Raw genomic sequence first — 19788 nt, 5'->3', positions numbered from 1 at the left:
TCCATCCATCATCCATCATCCATCCATCATCCATCATCCATCATCCATCCATCATCCATCCATCCATCCATCATCCATCCATCATCCATCATCCATCCATCCATCATCCATCATCCATCATCCATCCATCCATCATCCATCATCCATCATCCATCATCCATCCATCCATCCATCATCCATCATCCATCCATCCATCATCCATCCATCATCCATCCATCATCCATCATCCATCCATCCATCATCCATCCATCCATCATCCATCATCCATCCATCATCCATCCATCATCCATCATCCATCCATCCATCATCCATCATCCATCATCCATCCATCATCCATCCAGTTCCATGGCACCAGTGGATTCCAGTTCACTTGTTCCATTCAAAGCCTGCTGTTTGCACAGCTGCAGCTCTTTGCTAAACACCAGCACTTTCTGAGGGGCTCAGCGTTTTCACCTCAGCCTTTTTATTTTTTTTTCAGGAAACCTAATTCCTAAATGGGAAAGATGAAATTATATCTGTAGTGGGGAATGGAAATGCATTAATCCAATCACTCCTTCCAAAAAAGGGGCTTTTGTAGAAGAAATGCCACAGCAGAGTTCTGTTATTCGGGCATGTTTACATTAGAGATGAAAAATCCTGTCTCATAATCAAATAGGAACCAGAGCATGGCTCTCTCCAAGGCTTGTCTAGACAGCCCAGCAGCAGCCAAACCACAGCTGTGGGGCTGTCCCAGCACTCCCAGGCTGTGCCCCTGCTCAGCCCTGGGGCTCAGTGGTCACAGGGGCTGCAGGGACCCCCAGGTTCCCCCAGTGCCATCCCTGCCCTGCTCAGACCCCCCAAATCCCACCCTGGGCATCCCTGGTGTCCAAACTCTCCTGGAGCTCTGGCTGTGCCCATTCCCTGGGGAGCCTGGGCAGTGCCCAGCACCTCTGGGGAAAAAACCTTTCCCAAAATCCAGCCTGGCCCAGCTCCAGCCCTCCAGCAGCTGTACTGGGGGGACAGAGCTCTCCCTGGCCCAGCTGTGGGGCAGCTCCTGTGACATGTGGTCCCACATGGCTGAGCTCACACACTGCTCTGCACCTCCAAACCACCCCAAAAACCTTCAGCTTTGTTAGCACACTTCATTAAGGGCCCTGCAGAGCTGAAAGGAGAGGTGTGTGAAAGGGTTTGCAAGCAGCAAAACACTTGATGTCCATCCTTGACTGAATTTGGTGAAGATCAGGCATGAGGAAAGGCACTGGCTTTTCTGGGAGCAGAAATGTTTTTGGAAAGAGGGCTGGGGCAGCTGCCCCATGTCCAAAGCACTCCAAAGCCCATGCTGGTGTCTCAATCCCAGCCTGGCTGTGAAGGGGAGCTGGAATGACCCAGGCAGGAGCAGGAATGGCCCAGGCAGGAGCAGGAATGGCCCAGGCCAGGACTCGTGCAGATCATTCCCCTGAGCCATGGGAAATGTCCTGCATAAGAAAACCTGGAATCTGGGAGGTCGCAGCATGGAATAATCCTGCTCAACACCCAGAGCCCTCCCAAGGAGAAATCCCAGCCCTGTGGGCACAGCTGGAGCTCATGCCAGCCCCAGCCAGGTCTGGGGGATGGTTTTGGGGTGGCTTTGGGAGCAGTTTGGGTGTGCAGAACACTCTGCCTTGTGAAGAGAGGATGAAAGTCAAAGCCTGGAGATGGAGCTGTGAGAGGAGATTAAATTCCCTTTGTGCTCAGCCATGTGCACAGGAGGGAGGGAGGGAGGGAGGGATGCTCCCGAAGGCTCCAAAATGTTCAAAGAACCTGGGTCCAGGTCCAGGGACCTGTCCCTGCTTGCCAGCAGGGTCACAGGGGTCGGGAGGGATTTCTCTCTATCTCCCAGCTGTCGTGCTAACATGAAACAGCTTGTGGGGAGGATTGTGTTTTACTGAAGGGTGTCCTGCAGCTGCTCGGCATTCCTGCCAATCCTGCCTGGAAATGATGCAGCTCCTTGCGTGACCAGAAACGGGAAAGAAATCCATGTAAGGGCAGGCAGGCAGCGCTGCAGGCACAAAGGCAGCACCAGACTTCAGAGCCCGGGGTCAGGCAGGACAGAGCCCCTGCCCGGAGAACTTTGGTTTAGAGCTCTGGCTCCAGCAGAGGAGCCGGGGCTGCAGCTGCTGTGGAAGGTGCTGCTGCTGGAATTACCTGGGATTGCTGCCTGGAGTCAGCTGAGCCTCTCCTCACCTGCAGCCCAGGTGTCCCCAGGCACACCGGGGGTCACTGGGTGTCACCAACCCTGCCAGCTCTGACTGGCACAGGTGGCACCACTGGGGCACTTTTGGTGACAAATCACTCCCAGAGGAGGAACCTGGTGCTCCATCAGCCTGAGGAAATATCTGTGGCTTTCCCCAGAGGTGTCAGTGTGGCTTGTGCACGTTTCCACGGGCAGGAGTGGTTGTGACAGCTGCATAAATCAGAAATAACTGGAGATATTTATTACAATGCTGAAGCTGAGGGATGAGATATTTGACCTGGCTTTGAGTGCCAACCATCACATTTAATAACTGCAGGGAGCCCATTTGCTCCTCGGGCTCTCCCAGCACCCACAGCAGTGTGATCCATCCTGTGTGCAGAAAGGGGGGATGTTTGTGCAGACTCCCAAGCTGTGAGCCAGCAGATTAAATGATCAACCTCCAGCTTTGGCAGTGCCCCAGAAACGTGAATATTTGTTCCCTGTGCTGTCCTTGCCCTGGTTCCCAGCACGGGCCAGGGGCAGGGCATGCACACAGCTGTCTGCATCTGCATCTGCACAGCCCCAGCCCTCCCGGCGTTGCCACATCCTCGAGCTGGGCTGAATTTTTCTGCAGAGTCAAGAAATCAGAGGGAGAGAAATTGAGACTCAGATGTGGCAACCACAGCGTGGCTGCACAAATGTCAGAGCATCTCCAAGCTCAGTGCTGCAGCCTCCGGGGCTCACCCTGCTGCTGCACACGCTGCAGGGTGTGGGACTTCTCTCTGTGCTTTGCAAAGCCCAAATCAATCGGTTTTCTCAGGCTCCCTGAGCAGCAGGAACAGCATCCCCTCACTGCTGAGACATCCACAGGAACAGGGCCCAGGAGCAGAACCCCTGTGGTAAACAGGGCTGCATGAGTCACTCCTATTACAGCTTTAATTTAAAAGGAAAATAAATTAAACACCTCCTCAGAAATTAGGAGGTTTGAGGCCCTAGCAACAACAAAGTGCACACGTGTGTTCTGATGTTAAAACAACGTTGGGCTCCATCCTCAGCCTCTCCTGCTTTTCCTACTCCCACCCTCTGCAGGTTTTGTGGGCACCTCTGGGCTGGAATTTCTGTCAGATGATATTTGTGTAGCCCTGAGGCAGAATCCCAGAACTGGGAAGGTTGGAAAAGACCTTGAAGATCATCAGGTCCAGTCGTCCACTCGGCCCCTCCACGTCCACACTGAGGTCCTGCAGGGGAAGGACTCAGCCCGAAATCCCACCTGGCTGTGCCTCTGTCCCTGCTGCAACCATAAAATGTAAACCCTGCAGATTTACACCTCCTCCCTGATGTCATTCTGCTAATTGGACCTTACATCACTGCAGCTGAAATAGTTCTGTGACCAGGCACGTGCATTGCTTCAAAAATAATTCCAGAAATTACACTCTTGTCCCCCCTTCACATTCCTGACACCCCTGGGGATTTCAGCTCCCTGAACAAACACCAAACACTCCTCAGACACTTCCCTGTGCTGCTTGGCAATGCCCAGTCAGGAATCAATCCATCCATCCATCATCCATCATCCATCCATCCATCATCCATCCATCCATCATCCATCCATCATCCATCATCCATCCATCATCCATCCATCATCCATCATCCATCATCCATCCATCATCCATCATCCATCATCCATCCATCCATCATCCATCATCCATCCATCATCCATCATCCATCCATCATCCATCCATCATCCATCCATCATCCATCCATCCATCATCCATCATCCATCATCCATCATCCATCCATCATCCATCCATCATCCATCCATCATCCATCCATCATCCATCATCCATCCATCCATCATCCATCATCCATCATCCATCCATCATCCATCCATCATCCATCCATCCATCATCCATCATCCATCATCCATCATCCATCATCCATCATCCATCCATCCATCATCCATCATCCATCATCCATCCATCATCCATCATCCATCCATCATCCATCATCCATCCATCATCCATCATCCATCCATCATCCATCCATCATCCATCATCCATCCATCATCCATCATCCATCCATCATCCATCCATCATCCATCCATCATCCATCCATCCATCATCCATCATCCATCATCCATCCATCCATCATCCATCATCCATCATCCATCCATCATCCATCCATCATCCATCATCCATCATCCATCCATCATCCATCCATCATCCATCCATCCATCCATCCATCCATCCATCCATCATCCATCATCCATCATCCATCCATCATCCATCCATCATCCATCTCTTTCCTCAGGTTCCCTTTTGGATTTTTGGACAATTTAAGGCCCCTCTGTCCCAGCCCAGTGCCACCACAGTGTGTCATTGTCCCCACCACCAGCCCTGCTCCCTTTTATCCTCCTGCCAGCACACCAGCAGTGCCAGCAATGATGTTTGGGGTTTTTTTTATGGTTGGATTATACAACCCCAAATTAATTTACATACATTATCCTAACCCAAAAAGGAAAGATGAAGCAGGATGTCCTCTAGCCAATTAACAAAGATGATTAATTAGGGAGCAATTGAAGAGTAGGGAAACATTTTTTTGCTAAATATTTTAATCAAGATTCTAAAGATCATCTCTCCTAAGGCTTCACAAGTTGCTGAAAAGATTTGCATAGGTAAAACCCACTGAAAAGAGTTACTTTTACCTGTCACTACTAAAAATATTTTCATTTTTAGCCTTTTCTTTTTTGTAAGGACGAGTTTGTGATGTCTGTAAAAACCAAGGAGACAAAACCTCCTCTGAAAACAGCAGAATTAAAAAAAACCTCAGAAATCAGCACCAATAATTCTGGAATCATCCTCAAACACCAAGGAATTCCTGGGTGAGAAAAGCTCCCGGGCCACCTCTGAGGCACAGGAGCAGCAGCCCTGCCTGAGCCCGGGCACACTGTGTCCTTCAGAGAGCTCACTCAGCCTCCCGGGTCATTTCTGGGGCTATTTTTGCAGAAAAGTTTGAATTCCCCACAGGTTTTAGACATGAAAATGCAGAATTCCTTCCCCAGGCTTGACTCATGAGCTTTTATAGATCCAGTGGCAACACTTTAAAATAATGGCCAGGCCATTATTCATCGGCATGACATTTATTTTATTAACATTAATCATAATGAACTCATTTGGTATTAATGCAGGTGTCACAAGGCCTTTTATAGAATTCCTCAGGCATTCATTAGGCCGGGCCATTATTTTGATTATTTTTCTAAAAGTTACTTTAACTGTGCCTGGGCTGGCAGAGCCTGGCTGTGTTCTGTGTTCAGCCAGGCACAAAACATCAATCACTTCCTGAAGCACGGAGGTTTTTTGGCTGAGCTCTGGTGGGACAGGGGGCCAGGAATGATTTCCCTGCCCTGCTGTGCCCCAGCCCAGCCCCACAAGTCTCTCGGGGTTAACAACCTTTCCTCCCTGCCAGGGCCAAGGAGCTGAGAATTGGTGCCAAACGCTGCATGTCTGCAGGGAGCTGTGAAATCCCAGCATCCCTGGGGCTGGAAAAGCCCTCCCAGCCCAAGCTGGGCCCCATCCCCACATCCAGGAATTCCCTGGGCACCTCCAGGGATGGGGATCCAAACCTCCCTGGGCAGCCCCTGCCATGAAGGAATTTTTCCTGGAAAAGGAGCCTCTCTTCCTCTGGGCTGTTCCTGAAGGAATCAGAGTGTGGGACACAGATGGAGAAAAGTCAGAAAATCACAGCCTGAAAAATATTCCAGGCTGGAGCTTCTCAGCTCTGTTCCCAGCCCATGAGCTGCTCCAGCTCAAGGCCAGGGAGAATTTCTCCCAGGGTGATAATTTGGTCAAAATAAAAAGGAATTAATACCAAAATCAACCCCCTGTTGTGGTGTGTGCCCAGGCCCTGGCCATGGGGTGTCTTCTCTCTGAACCAATCTCCTTTTCTCTGCTCTGGGAGTTGCAGTCCTGCTATAAAACCAAGTGTGTTTGTGAATAAACTTTATTTCTTCCTGTCATGACAGACGACCATGGAGCCGTGCATCTTATTTCTGCCTCACTTAAAGGGTTAAAAGCCCTTTCCAGGGCTACACCAGAGCTGGGTTGGTGTCCCAGAGCACACCCAGGACTCCTCAGAGCCTTCCCCTGAACCAGAGAAGCAAAGAGCTGATCCAGACTCTCCATTCCCTAAATCCAAACACTGCCTCGTCCATAAATATTTGTGTTTTAAAGCTCCTCACTTTTGCCAGGAGCTCGCAGGGAGAAGGAAAACACTCAAGACATTAAAACTACAGACTGGAAATCCTGAGAGGGAAACCTGCTCCTCAGGGAAATCCTTCTTAAAGGAAAAATGTCCCATTTGGAGCTGGAGGCCTGAAGAGGAGGGTGCAAGCAGCTCATGATGGAAAACTCAGAAACACAACTGGGGTAAAAGAGAGAAATTGGTGTAAAAGCCACAAAAAGAAACCCCCAGCACTGCTGAAATCTCTTCAGCTAAATTTTAATTCAACAGCCACATACCCCTTGGATGGCAGCTCCTGTAGGGTGTAACAAGGAAATAATGGGAATTCTGGCTTCCTTTGCTGCTTTATGGCACATTCCAAGGGAGAGTTTATCACCACCCACATCCATGAAATTCTGGGATTGTCATAACCTCGGAGAAAATACCCCAAGCCCCCAGCAGCAGCACATTAAAAGGCAGTTTTTCAACCGGAGGAGAATTAAACGTGAGGAGCAGGCAGCACTCCCGGCTGCTGAGGTTTTATATTCCAAGCCTGTGCAGAACAGAAGCTTCCAGTAAGAGCGCAGTGAAGGAGATGCCGAGCCCATCCCGGAATGAGTCAGCCCAGAGCAGCAGATGATGACACAGGAACCCCGGGTGGTTGGACCGCAGCTCCCCTGCCCCAGCAGCAGCAGCAGCAGGAGGAGGAGGAGGAGGAGGATGCTCGGCAGCCAGACACCACTGATGGCAATCAGGAGCGGGGACAGCCCCAGCCCAGGGGTTTTCCTGCCCTGTGGCACAGCCCCTGTCACACCACGAGTGCCCGGAGCTGCTCCCAGTGCCTGAACTGGGACCAGTTCCCTGGGGCTGCAGGGAGCCCCCTGTTAGCCACACCACATCTTAGGGGCTTCTCTTCTTTCTTCTTCTTCTTTTTGTCTTCTTTTTGTTTTTTGTTTTTTTTTTCCCTCTGCCTTCACTCTGAGTCAGGATTGAAGCATAAGAGATGGATTTTTCCTGTTTTTTTTTTTTTTTTGCTCTGGGCACCCCTGCCCAGCTCATTCATCTGGCCTAATATTGAATGGAATTTCAAAAATTCCAACCCCCCTGTGCCCATGCAGACCCCCCCCAAAAAAACATCCCCAGGGAGCAATCTGTGGCACCGTGGGGCTGTGCTAATTCAGGTTATTAAAGCAGAGGGGCAGACCATAAATCATTAACAGCTTTGTGCCCTTCTTTGCTGTAGGAATAAAGACAGCAGTTCCTGAAATTGCAGCGAGCTGGCAGAAGAAGCTGAGCCAAAACACGAGGCCATGGGGGGCTGTGCCATCCCCCAGGCTCTGCAGGACAGCCAGGGATGCATTAGGAACATTCAGGGCTGGCATGACAGCAGGCTCAGCGTTCTCCAGGTACAAGGCTCCCAAAACTTCTAAAAACTCTGTCCTTGAGCAGGTAATGGCTGTGTCAGACAATGAAGTTGAAATGAGAAATGTGCAGGTAATAAAACACTCTCCATCCAGCACAGCAGGTCCCAGCCCTTTCACCCCCTGACACACCAAGATGTCTCTTTCCCCCAGAAGATAAGCTGAGAGAGATGACTGTTCTGAAAATTACATTTTAGCTCCAATGAATCACATTTTCCAGCTGGAAGTCACTCACAGTGAAAGCACTATTTGCCCAAGGACTCTTGATTTCCAGAAATAATGCTTGGAGTGGCTGGGACAGAGCCCCAGATTGCAGCAGCCATTGGGATGTTATTCAGATGTGCCTCAAAATTTCCTCCAAAGACCACGATCATCCCTCTATTTTTAATCCTCCAGGGTCTTTAGCAAAGGACATTTATGCTCATTCTTTTCCCTGTGCCCAGCACAGGGTTATAAATACCCAGAGGTGGCGCTGGGCAGAGGAACAGACAAATTGTCTTTTCTTGGTGCTCTCACATAATTTACCTTCCCACTTTCTCTCCATACTTTGTTTTCTCCTTCTGCTGCCTTCTCCATGTTCTGCTGGCAATGGTAATTATGGTTTTAAATGCAAGATGAAAGGGATGAGCTGGTTGCAGAAAATTACAGCGCTTTATGTACTCACCAAATTGAATGTTTTCCTTTTCTTGGATGTTCACATGAGCTATTAATTTTGTTTACTTTTAGGTATGGAAGTTGGGGCTTCAAAATAATCACTTGGCTTGTTTATTTGCAGAAGATCTTCTGATTTAATTATTTATAAGAATTATGAATTAAGAATGATGAATAAACATGCATGACAATTAGTGGATTCTTTGTTGAATTCTCCTATGGAACCAGATGGTCTGACTGATGCATGTAAACAGATCATTTATTTCATTTGGAATTCTGAATATTGAATAAGAAATTAGATATTTGCAGTTGAAGACCTTACCAAATGTTTAAGCTAATTCAGAACAGAATTGGGGAAGAGGTTGTGCATGGAAATAAATGCAGGGCCTCAGCAGAATGACCACAGCTCAACACGAGCTCATCCCAAGTGTGCATAGAAGGGAAATATTTGCCTGTCTGCATGTTTCAGTCATCTCATTTTCCATCAGGAGGATTTGTTTTGTCTCTCCAGGCACGGGCTCTGACCTAACACCCGAATTGGGGTGGTGGTGGCTGCCCCGAGTCCCTGGCAGTGCCCGAGGCTGGGCTGGGGGCACTGGGAGCTGAACCCCTCCCTGTTCCCTTCCAGCCCATCCCTGGGATGCCCCAGCTCGAGCAGAGCAGAGCCCTGGGCAGCGCCACTGCTCTGCTTTCAAGGCAGGGCTGGGAGGAGAGGAAACCACCGTGAGCAAGCCCGAACAAAGTGCAAACAATCCCAGCAGCAGCAGCAGCAGCAGCAGCAGCAGATAGCATCTGTGGGGTAACGGCTCCTGCAGCTCCTGCAGCGCTGGGGAACCAGCAGGGATGGACCCTGAGCTCCTGCAACTTCAATAAATGATCAGGGATGAGCCCTGAGCTCCTGCAGCACCCAAAAATGAACAGGGATGAGCCCTGAGCTCCTGCAGCACCCAAAAATGAGCAGGGAGGGACCCTGAGCTCCTGCAACTTCAATAAATGATCAGGGATGGACCCTGAGCTCCTGCACCACTGAAAAATGAACGGGGATGAACCCTGAGCTCCTGCAACTTAAAAAAATTATCAGGGATGCTCCCTGAGCTTCTCCACCACCAATAAATGACCAGGGGTGCTCCCAGAACTCCCCCACCCTCAAGACATGAACAGGGATGCTCCCCGAGCTCTTCAACCATCAATAAAGCCCAGGGGTGTCCCCGGGCTCCCCTCCCTGCCAGCAGCCAGGGATCGGTGCCCGTGTCCCCCCGTGCAGGGCAGAGCTTTAATTAATTGGCCTGGCTGATTATCCACAGCTCCGGCGCTGACCCCGGCAGGCTCTGGGGGGATGCAGGGGAGGAGGGAGCAGCTCCCACCGTGCTGGGGCTGCTCTGGGTCCGGGAGAGGAGGGGATGGCACCGGCAGCAGCCCGAGTGTGCTGTCAGAGCCCGGGGATGGATGGACAGACAGACAGACAGACAGACAGACACCCCCTGCCCCTGCAGGCTGCCCAGCACACATCCATTCCTTTTTCCAGTGACAAGCTGGCACAAGAAAGGTGAAGCCAAGGCCCCCTGATTATGGCCAGAGCCCAAAATGTTTCATTTCAGCCAAGCTTTGCTCCTGAGCCCCAGCCTGAGCTCCTGTGCCCTGCACCAACAGCCGCCTGCTGCAGACAATCACCATCTTTAATTAAGGACTGCCGAGCCTTGAGATGCTCCATGGCAAAGTTTATTCTTTAGCATCAGAATAAGCAGCCCATAATGCGGGAAAATGCGAATTATCACCAATAAATTCACACGTGCAGGTCCACCAAGCTTTTTTTTTTTTTTTTTTTTTTTAATATGATCATTTTGCAGTGGTGCTGGGTGAAGCCTCCCCCTCCCCTGGCACTGCCCGGGGTGCCCACATTCCCCACACCCTGCAGGGCTCCCGTGTTTAACAGCAGCCCCGGCACGGAGCTGAGCACACCACCCTGCATTTGGGTGCATTCGGGATCCAAGAGGGTTTTGCCTCCCCCAGCAGCAGGAACGTGCCCAGAAGGGTGGTGGGCTCTGCACTGCCCTGGGCACAGACACTCTGTTCCCTCTCTGCACTGCTCTCGAGCACTTTGGTATCGACTACAGCACGATTTTCCTCAGCAATTACTGCAATGAAGCTATTGAAACAGCAAGGATTGAAAAAAATAAACTCCCCAGCTATAAAAACGTGAAAAATCAAATAGTTCAAGTGTCATTAGGGACAGAAATCACAGAGATTTTCCGAGCTTTTAACTACAGATGGAAGAATGAAAATTTTCTCTCTAATTTTGAGGTTTGGGAGGGCCTGAGGTCCAGCTGGGATGATTGGAGGCAGCAGCACCAGTGGAAATCAGCCCCTATTCAAGCACTGAACAGAGGTTTAAAACAGCAGCATTATTGTTTATTTGACAGCTCATCAGCCTTGGTTTTGAAATTCTAGGAAAGCCTGGGCACACACCTGGAAGTTCCTGTTCCTGAGCCAAGGAAATCTGCCTTTGTAGGACAGCCTGGGCAGGAGGAGCCCAGGGCCTGGTACACGAGTGATTCGTGCACATAAAAGTCCTGGAGACTCAGCAATGCTCCCTCCCCACATCCTGCACCTCCAATTCTACCCCACTCTGCAAGAGAAAGCCCCAGCCCAGCTTTCCTGGGGATTTTTTATGGATTATCCCCAGCTGTGCAATACAAACTGTGAGCAGGGGCTGCGGGTGCCACCCCTGCAGTCACCCAGGGGCAAGAATTCCCTCCAGGCAGCGCCCTGGGGGCACAGAGCAGGATCCCAGGGTCACTGAGGCTGGAAAAAGCTCCAGGACATCAAACCCAGAGCACTCAGTGCCACCTCCAGGGATGGGGACCCAAACCCCCCTGGGCACCTCCAGGGATGGGGACCCAAACCCCCCTGGGCAGTTCCAATCCCTGACCCCCCTTTCCATGGAGAAATTCCTGCTGCTGTCCACCCTGAGCTCCCCTGGCCCAGCCTGAGGCCGTTCCCTCTCCTCCTGTCCCTGTTCCCTGGGAGAAGCAGCCAAGACCCCCCTGACCACAAACTCCTCCTCAAGTTCCTTAACACAGCAAATGGAGAAGCCCAGCTGGGGCTTAGGGTTACTTTTATCTTTGTTTTTTTTGCCACCAGACAAAGCCCAAAACTCTGCTGAGGATTAGTGAGGTGCCAGCAGCCCCTCAGCACCATCAGGTCCCTGAAAAACCCTCCCAGAACTCACTCCCAGCTCTGCCCTTGGTGCTTCACTCCCAGCTCCTCTGCTGGGGGGTCCTGACCTGACCCCCAGACTTCAAATGGGCTCTGGGACCTCCTCTGGGAAAGGGGAACCTCAGGCAGGCTGCTGGCTGTGTGCCAGGTGTGCTGGTGGTGTCGTTTTGGGGTTTTTGGGGGGCTGAGGGTACCCAGTGAACAATGCTGGGGGCAGGAACCAAGCAGTGCCATTGCCAGAATTTCAATGATTAGCTGAGCTCAGGAGATGCAGCCACCTCTAAGTGACTATGAATATTCAGGTAAATATGTTTAGCTGAAATATTGAGTCAACAGCAGGCACTACATGCACAAAATGTACTCCTGCCTATTTGTCCTTAATTCCAGCCCCGTGCTGGCACAGAGCTGCACTCAGGCAGGTTGGCTTCCCCTGGCATCCACAGGGCACTGGAGGTACCAGCTCCACACAGCCCCACCTGAACCTGGATCTCACAGAGAAACCTCCCAAAAGTGGGGCTTGGAGCCCAGGAGAGGAGGGGTTGGATGGCCTGGTTTTCCTTACAGAGTTGGTGTTTTTATTACAGATATTCCTGCCACATCTCCTGGTCCTGGGGAGTGCAATCCGTGCCTCTGCTCAGCTCGTGCTCTGTCCCAGGCTCTGATGCCCCCAGGAAATCCTCACCCCCTGTGCAGAGCCTGCCCTGGAGAACATCTCAGCAGCCCAGCTCTGCTCCCTGCTCCTGCAAGGACACGTCCCCAGGCACCCCTTGGAAAGGTGGCAGCAGCAGAATTAAAACTGTTCTGGTGCCTGGTGTCACCTGCCAGCCCAGAACCTGTCCAGGGCCAGCTGGGGCTCCCTGCTTTGGGAGGAAGGTGCATTCAGGATTGGGAGGGGATTGCTACAAAGCTCCCACTCATTTCTTTACCAATTCCTTGCACAGAGATCCAGGATTAGGAATACCAGCCCAGAGAAGTGTAACAGTCCAGAAAAATGGTTAAGGAAACAAACTTTGAACAGAAAAGGGAAAACTCAACACCTGAGCACATTCAAACTTCCATTAATGCAGAAGTCAGGATTTTATCCAGTGGTTGGTAGGGATTCAGCCAACAAAATGGCCAAGGAGAGCACGGGATGGGCAGGAATGGCTGCAGTTTTCCAAGCCCTGGATAATGCTGGGCTGACTGGAATCTGCTCCCCCTTGGCAGGAGAAGGGATCCCTTTTCCTCCCACAGCTGTCAGTACACACATCTGTCCTTTCTGACACGTCCAACCTCTCATTTAATGCCTATAAAGAGCTCCCCATCAGGCATCACCTCTCTCACTGCACAGGGGCAGAGCCTCATCCAACACAGTTTGGATTCCCAGAGCTCCAGTGGGGCTCCCACGCAGCCACCCCTGCACCCAAAATCAAAATGCCTCACAGGCAACATCTGGAATGTAAAATTCCAGTCTCACATTTTTCCTTTTAATTTAACACCACGAGCCAGGAAATTTCCCTGGTGCTCACGCTGGCCCAGTAAGCAGCACTGGGGGGTTTGGTGGCCACTGACAGAGCACAGGACACACCAGGGCAACCTCAGAACTGGGGCACAGCCCCAGCCCATCCCTTCCCCAGGGCCTCCCAGCAGGAGCAGCCCCTCTGCTCTGCATTTGCCATTTTTCATGCTGCTGCTGCAGTATAAACAGCCCTGACTCTGGGTAAATGTTAGCTCTCACTGACAGCCCCTGCACGTATAGATTGCACACAGTTTACTCTGCCTGTTTTGGTTAGAAGGTCACAGGAGTGCTCAAATATTTGGAAGAGGCACGAAATTTATAGCACCTAAGGAATTAGAGCACAGGGTAAACACACATACACCTATTTATGTGTCTGTACAGACAGGGAGAAAGGCTCAGGCCGGGCAGGGATTTGTTCCTGCTGGCAGCAGGAGCCAGGCAGGGAACTCCTGCTCCTTGGCACACAGCGAGCCCATGCAGATTTCTATTTACATTATCTTTATTTAATTAAACGCTGCTTTTCATACACACATCCCGTGCAGCTGACACCCCCTCTGTACCCGGGGCAGTTTCCTCCCTGCTGCCCCTCGTGCAGATGTTTGTGTTCAGGGGACTCGGGGTGCCCCAGATGTGCAGACCGAGGGGTGACCCTGCCCAGGGCAGGGCTGGGCACTGCAGGGCTGGCCCCGACCCCAGCACTGCCCTGGGGTGGGGATGGGAGCTCGCCCTGCCCCGGGCAATGCCAGACCCACCCCGGGGCAGTTCAGTTGGAATAAATGAAATTAATGTAATTAGTGGATTGCAGCTGCAGCTTGGGGCTTGCCACAAACCTCTCCTGTCTCCAGCAGCCCCAAGAGTGGCTGAAGTTCACATTCCCTGCGAGCCAAAGGCTGGCCCTGGGTAGCCCCAGCACAGCCCGGGGGTTTTGCAATGACAGCAGCTGGACTGAGTGACCACCAGAGCACGACTGGCTGCTCTTGTTGTTGTTATCAAGAGAAAAGACTCAGCTTCAAGAACTCAAGAATTGCCTTTCACAACACAGCAGGAGAGGGAAAAGCAAAGGAGTCAAAGCTCCTGACGTGGGTGAGGAGGGGCAGGGAGGGCAGCCAGGTCTGCACATCAGAGCAGCTGATGGAGACTCTCTGCTTATAATGCCAAAATCGGATTAATTGGCACCCTTTGCTACACAACCACCAGCCCACAGCCAAGTCCTGCCCCAGCACTTGCAGTTCAGAGAATCCCAGACTGGCTTGGGTTGGAAGGGACCTTAAAGCCCATCCAGTGTCACCCCTGCCACGGCAGGGACACCTTCCAGCATCCCAGGCTGCTCCCAGCCCCAGTGTCCAACCTGTTCTTGGACAATTCCAGGGACCCAGGAGCAGCCACAGCTGCTCTGGGCAGCAGAAACCAAACCCTGGTTGGTCCCAGGTTCCAAGGGCAAGGTTTGCTCAGGAAGATTTTTAATTTAACCCAAAGATGAAGTTTTTCCCTCGGGTGGAGTTTCAGGAATGGGACACTCAGTGTCTGAGCAGGATTCCTCCCCACACTGAGCTTCTCTCTGCTCTCTCCTGGGTGCTCAGCCCCAGCCTCACCAGAGGCTGCCCAGGGGTTCTGGAAACATCCCTGCAGTGCCTGACCCTTCCAGGCTCAGAGTAACAGCAAAACTCACACATGAGCTTCAGAATTCTTCACACAGAACACACTCAAAACCCCTCATAATTAAAATAAAACGTGGTCATTTTTATATACATCATCTCTTTCTCCTTGGCCTATTTTTAGAGTTTGAGTTGCCATAACAACATATTTTACCATATAGCACATCCTGAAATGAGCCTGGGCTCCCTGGTGGGGTGCAGCAGAGCCCTGAGCACCCACAGAGCCCGAGGGGAGGGAGCTCCCCCATGCCAGGGCACCCCCAGCACCAGCACTGGGCTCACCCAGAGCAACCCCAGACACAGGGGACAGAGCCAGAGAAACGGCTCCAGCAGCTCCCTCCTGCTCCAGTCCCTGGGCACAGCCCAGGACCCCCCTGACAGCCCAGAGAAGCTCTTACCTGCAGCCAGTGCCCTCCTGCCAGCAGAGCCACCCTCAGGCCAACAGCACAGCCCCTCTGCACTGCCACAGGGGAAAGGGTGGGTGGGCACAGCCAGGGCAGGGGCACACTGGGAACACCTGTGGGGACAATGGGAACATTGGGAACACCTGTGGGCACATTGGGAACATTGGGAACACCTGTGGGGATGAGCACAGGGGCACACTGGGCACACCTGTGGGGATGGGCACGGGTGTACATTGGGAACACCTGTGGGGACATCAGGAACATTGGGAACACCTGTGGGCATGGGGCACACGTGGGTCATCAGATCAACCAAATGATTGGTGTAGATCCCTTCCAGCTCAAATATTCCATTCCATTCCATTCCATTCCATTCCCTTCCCCCATGTGCACAGGTTCACCTGCAGCCTCCCTGGCCCCTCTGTGCCCAGCCCAGCAGGCTGGCAGGGGCAGGATGCTCCGTGCTGCCCCAGGGCAGAGCTGGGACAGGCTCAGGGGTGCCAGCTGGGCAGGGGGGACAGGGAGGGGTGTCTGTGCCATCCTGCCCTGGCTCCAGGGCCTCAGCCCCTTTCCCTGGCACCTTTAGGATGCCAAGCCTGGCTGTGACAGTGGTGCTGCTGTGGCTCCTCGAAGCCCCAGGGGTGGCTGCAGGGGTGGGGTTTGCTGGGGCTCCAGCACCCCTGGGAGCCTCCTTGGGGTTAGTTCTGTGCAGGAGCTGCTCGCTGCTCCCAAGTGTGCTTGAAATGCTTTTTGAAATCTGAAAAGCTTTTCTCCAGCTCCAGCAGGACTCAGCTCCCCAGGTCACTGAGAGCAGGGAGTTCTGGGCCCAGCTCAGCACAGTGATTACTGAGCATTTAAACATTTCCAAGTCTTTCTTCTCCTCTGTATCCCCCTTTTTGCAAGGAAAATGGCAGTGTTCTGTTCAAACCAAACCAGGTGAGTCCCCCTGGCTGCTCCTGCAGTTTTTTTTCCCAGTGGAAAAGTTGTGCCCACAGCCCTGGGGAAGGACGTGCTCAGACCAGCACGGGGCTGGGGGAGGCACGTTCCGTGTTTGAGCAGCTGAAGTGCCTTAATGAAAACCAGAGGGAAGAGTTTTAAGTATAGAAAACACTGTTTTCTCCAAAATTATTTGCTCTGCTTGAAAGCTAATGCTCTGTTTAAAGTCTGGTTTTATATGTCTCTTGGACTTGAGTTACAGCACATTAATTATGGCCAGAGGCAATGAAGAAGTGTTATTTCTTTACAAAGGAGATGGAGAAATTCAGTTAAAAATAGATTATAAGGCAGTGCTGTCAGGCACAGGCCTTTTCCTGCTCCGCTGGATTTCTGTTTTCCATCGACCAAGGAGGAATTTGCTTGCAGAATATAAGGAATTTTTTCTATTACTCAGCACAATTAAGTGTAGCTGGTTAAATGACTGTGGAGGTCACTAGAACAGCAGTAACTTTTCCCTGCTAAGGGAAGTGGCAGCTGGCCAGAACCCATTATCCTCTCCACCCCTCTCTGGTTTTTTTTAGCATGGCTGCACAGGATTTGGAGCTTGGAGGAGGAGCTGGGGGCACACGTGCCCTGTGGCCCAGGGCAGCACCCCGGGGTGGCACAGAGCTGCTGCAGGCTCTGGGGTCACAGCCCAGCGATCCTCTGGGCTCCTGCAGGACCTGCACTCATCTCTGAGCTGGGTCAGCAGGCACAGAGCCTGCCGACAGAAAATACCGACCATTCCTGCATTTTCTTTAAAAATTCAATCCCTTCATCGGGGGAAACTTGGATAATTCACAGATCAAAGGCAGGGTTGATCTCCTTGTGCTGTGACACATTAAATGTCTCAAACACGTCACCAGTGAGTGTCCAAAAGCAGCCCCAGCTCTGGCTGTGTTTGGGGGGCTGTGCCCCAGCCCTGCTGAGCGGGGGCTCTGCCCCAGAGCCCTCCCAGCCGTGTCCCCCCCTGCCCCTCCGTGTCCCCTCCTGCGAGTCTGGCAGCAGGGAACGGATTCTGCTGAGAATGGACCAGTGAGGGCAAAGCCCAGCTCCTGCCCAGCCCTGGGCCCGCTGGCACCATGGGCAGTGTCAGGGCCAGGCAGCTGAGCCAGGACTGGATCCTTCAGAATCCATCCATCATCCATCATCCATCCATCATCCATCCATCCATCATCCATCATCCATCCATCATCCATCATCCATCCATCATCCATCATCCACCCATCATCCATCCATCCATCATCCATCCATCCATCATCCATCCATCATCCATCCATCCTCCATCCATCCATCCTCCATCCATCCATCATCCATCCATCATCCATCATCCATCCATCATCCATCATCCATCATCCATCATCCATCATCCATCCATCCATCATCCATCCATCATCCATCATCCATCCATCATCCATCATCCATCCATCATCCATCCATCATCCATCATCCATCCATCATCCATCCATCATCCATCATCCATCATCCATCCATCCATCATCCATCCATCCATCATCCATCATCCATCATCCATCCATCATACATCCATCATCCATCATCCATCCATCATCCATCCATCATCCATCCATCCATCATCCATCCATCCATCATCCATCCATCATCCATCCATCATCCATCCATCATCCATCCATCCATCATCCATCATCCATCCATCATCCATCCATCATCCATCATCCATCATCCATCCATCCATCATCCATCCATCATCCATCATCCATCATCCATCATCCATCATCCATCATCCATCATCCATCATCCATCATCCATCATCCATCCTCCATCCATCCATCCATCCTCCATCCATCATCCATCCATCCTCCATCCATCCCTCCTGCCGGGGTGCCCCCATCACAATGCTCCTGTTGCCATCTAGTGGCACTCAGAGCTGTGTCCCCGCTCTGTCCCCAGCCCTGGTGTCCCTGCCTGTGTCTGTGCCTCTGCTCACCCCTGCCCAGCTCAGTCCCCACGGATCAGGCACAGCCCAGCCCCAGCTCCCTGCGGGCTCCGTCCATCGGGGTCTGGAGAGAAAACGGGGCCGTGGCCAGCAGGGCTGGCTGGGATCTAAACACGAGCCCGGCCTGGCAGAGCTGTGTGGGGGATCACACTGCAGGTTTCCATGGAAAAAGCTCCCTTAGAACAGCCTTCCAGACAAATTACTGGGTAAACTGCAGAGGGTTCAGAGCTCCAGCCTGGTGGTTTTAATGGGTGTTATCTTGCTGCTGCCAGCACTTTACAGGTCCAAAATTCAGCTTCGCTGTCTTTCCTCCAGGGTCCAGAATTTGTTTTGAAAATAAGGAAGGCCCAAGAAGGGGCCTCTGTGATTATTCCATCACCTGCTCAGCAGTCCAGGGAGCGAACAGGGAATGTGCAGAGGCAGGAGCAGGGAGAGAGCTGAAGGCAAACCCTGTTCTTTCCCAACAGAACCCTGGCTCTGTGTTGTGGGTGTCCCCCACAGCTCCCTGTGCCAGCCCTGGGGCTTTATTTCCTCCTGGCACCCTCTAGAAAATCCCCTGTGCATGGCAGTGGAGCTGAGGAGCAGGGGGGGGTCCCATCCCTGTATTCTATCCCATCCCTGTATTCTATCCCATCCCATCCCCATCAGTGGAAGCACTGACTGGGTGGGGAAATTAATCCCAGTTAAGATGTAGGCAGGAGGATAATTTTCAAATTCAAGCTCTACATTCAGGTCTGAAACAGCACTAAGAATAGATTTGAGGCAGAATTAGGCCTTTTAAGCTCAATTAAAGCTCAGGCAGAACATGAAGATCATCAGCACACGAGTGAAGATCTCTTGATTGCTGCAAATTTATTCTGAATTAACAGTGGTGGGAAGGAGGGAAAAACTAATCCAATGATGTGAGCTTGCACTGATCAATCATTTGTAATTATTATCTTCTCCTTTGTCAATATGCACTCTGGAAATTTAATTCTGATGGTGTATCCAGCAATGACAGGGAAATAACCAGGGATGAAGGAGAGAAATGAGAGGCCCATGCAATTAAAACCCAACAAAACCCCCACACAGACGTTGATATTTAAAGCAGATAATTAAATAAATGAACAGAAATAAACTACCCCATGGTGTCAGAATTGTCATCTTGTCAATGCAGACACGTGAAAACATCAGTGCATTCTGCCTGAGGATGCTGAAATCCTCTGGAACTTTGGGTGCAGCAGTGAGACCCCGGCACTCGGGGGTTTGTGGCACATCATGGCACTGACACGGATCCAGCAGGAATTTCTGCGTGGAAAAGGTGATTAAACACCGGCAGGGGCTGCCCGGGGGGGTTTGGATCCCCATCCCTGCAGGTGTCCAGAGAATTCCTGGAGTTGACACTTGGGGACAAGGTGGGGATCGGAGCTGGGACTGGATGGGCTGGGAGGGCTTTTCCAACATCGGAGATCCCGGGATTCTGTGCCCAGGCTCCCGGGAGCACATCGGGAATCCTGCAGGCCCACCCAGTGGAGAAACTGCAAACAGCAGAGCCCGGCTGCAGCAGCACCGGGAGAGAACCGGGAGAGAACCGGGACAGCACCAGGAGGG

This window comes from Sturnus vulgaris, chromosome 15, assembly GCF_052056855.1.
Source record: "Sturnus vulgaris isolate bStuVul1 chromosome 15, bStuVul1.hap1, whole genome shotgun sequence".
Lineage (NCBI taxonomy): Eukaryota > Metazoa > Chordata > Aves > Passeriformes > Sturnidae > Sturnus > Sturnus vulgaris.
The sequence above is the reverse complement of the archived record's forward strand: the minus strand, read 5'-3'. Positions refer to the sequence as shown.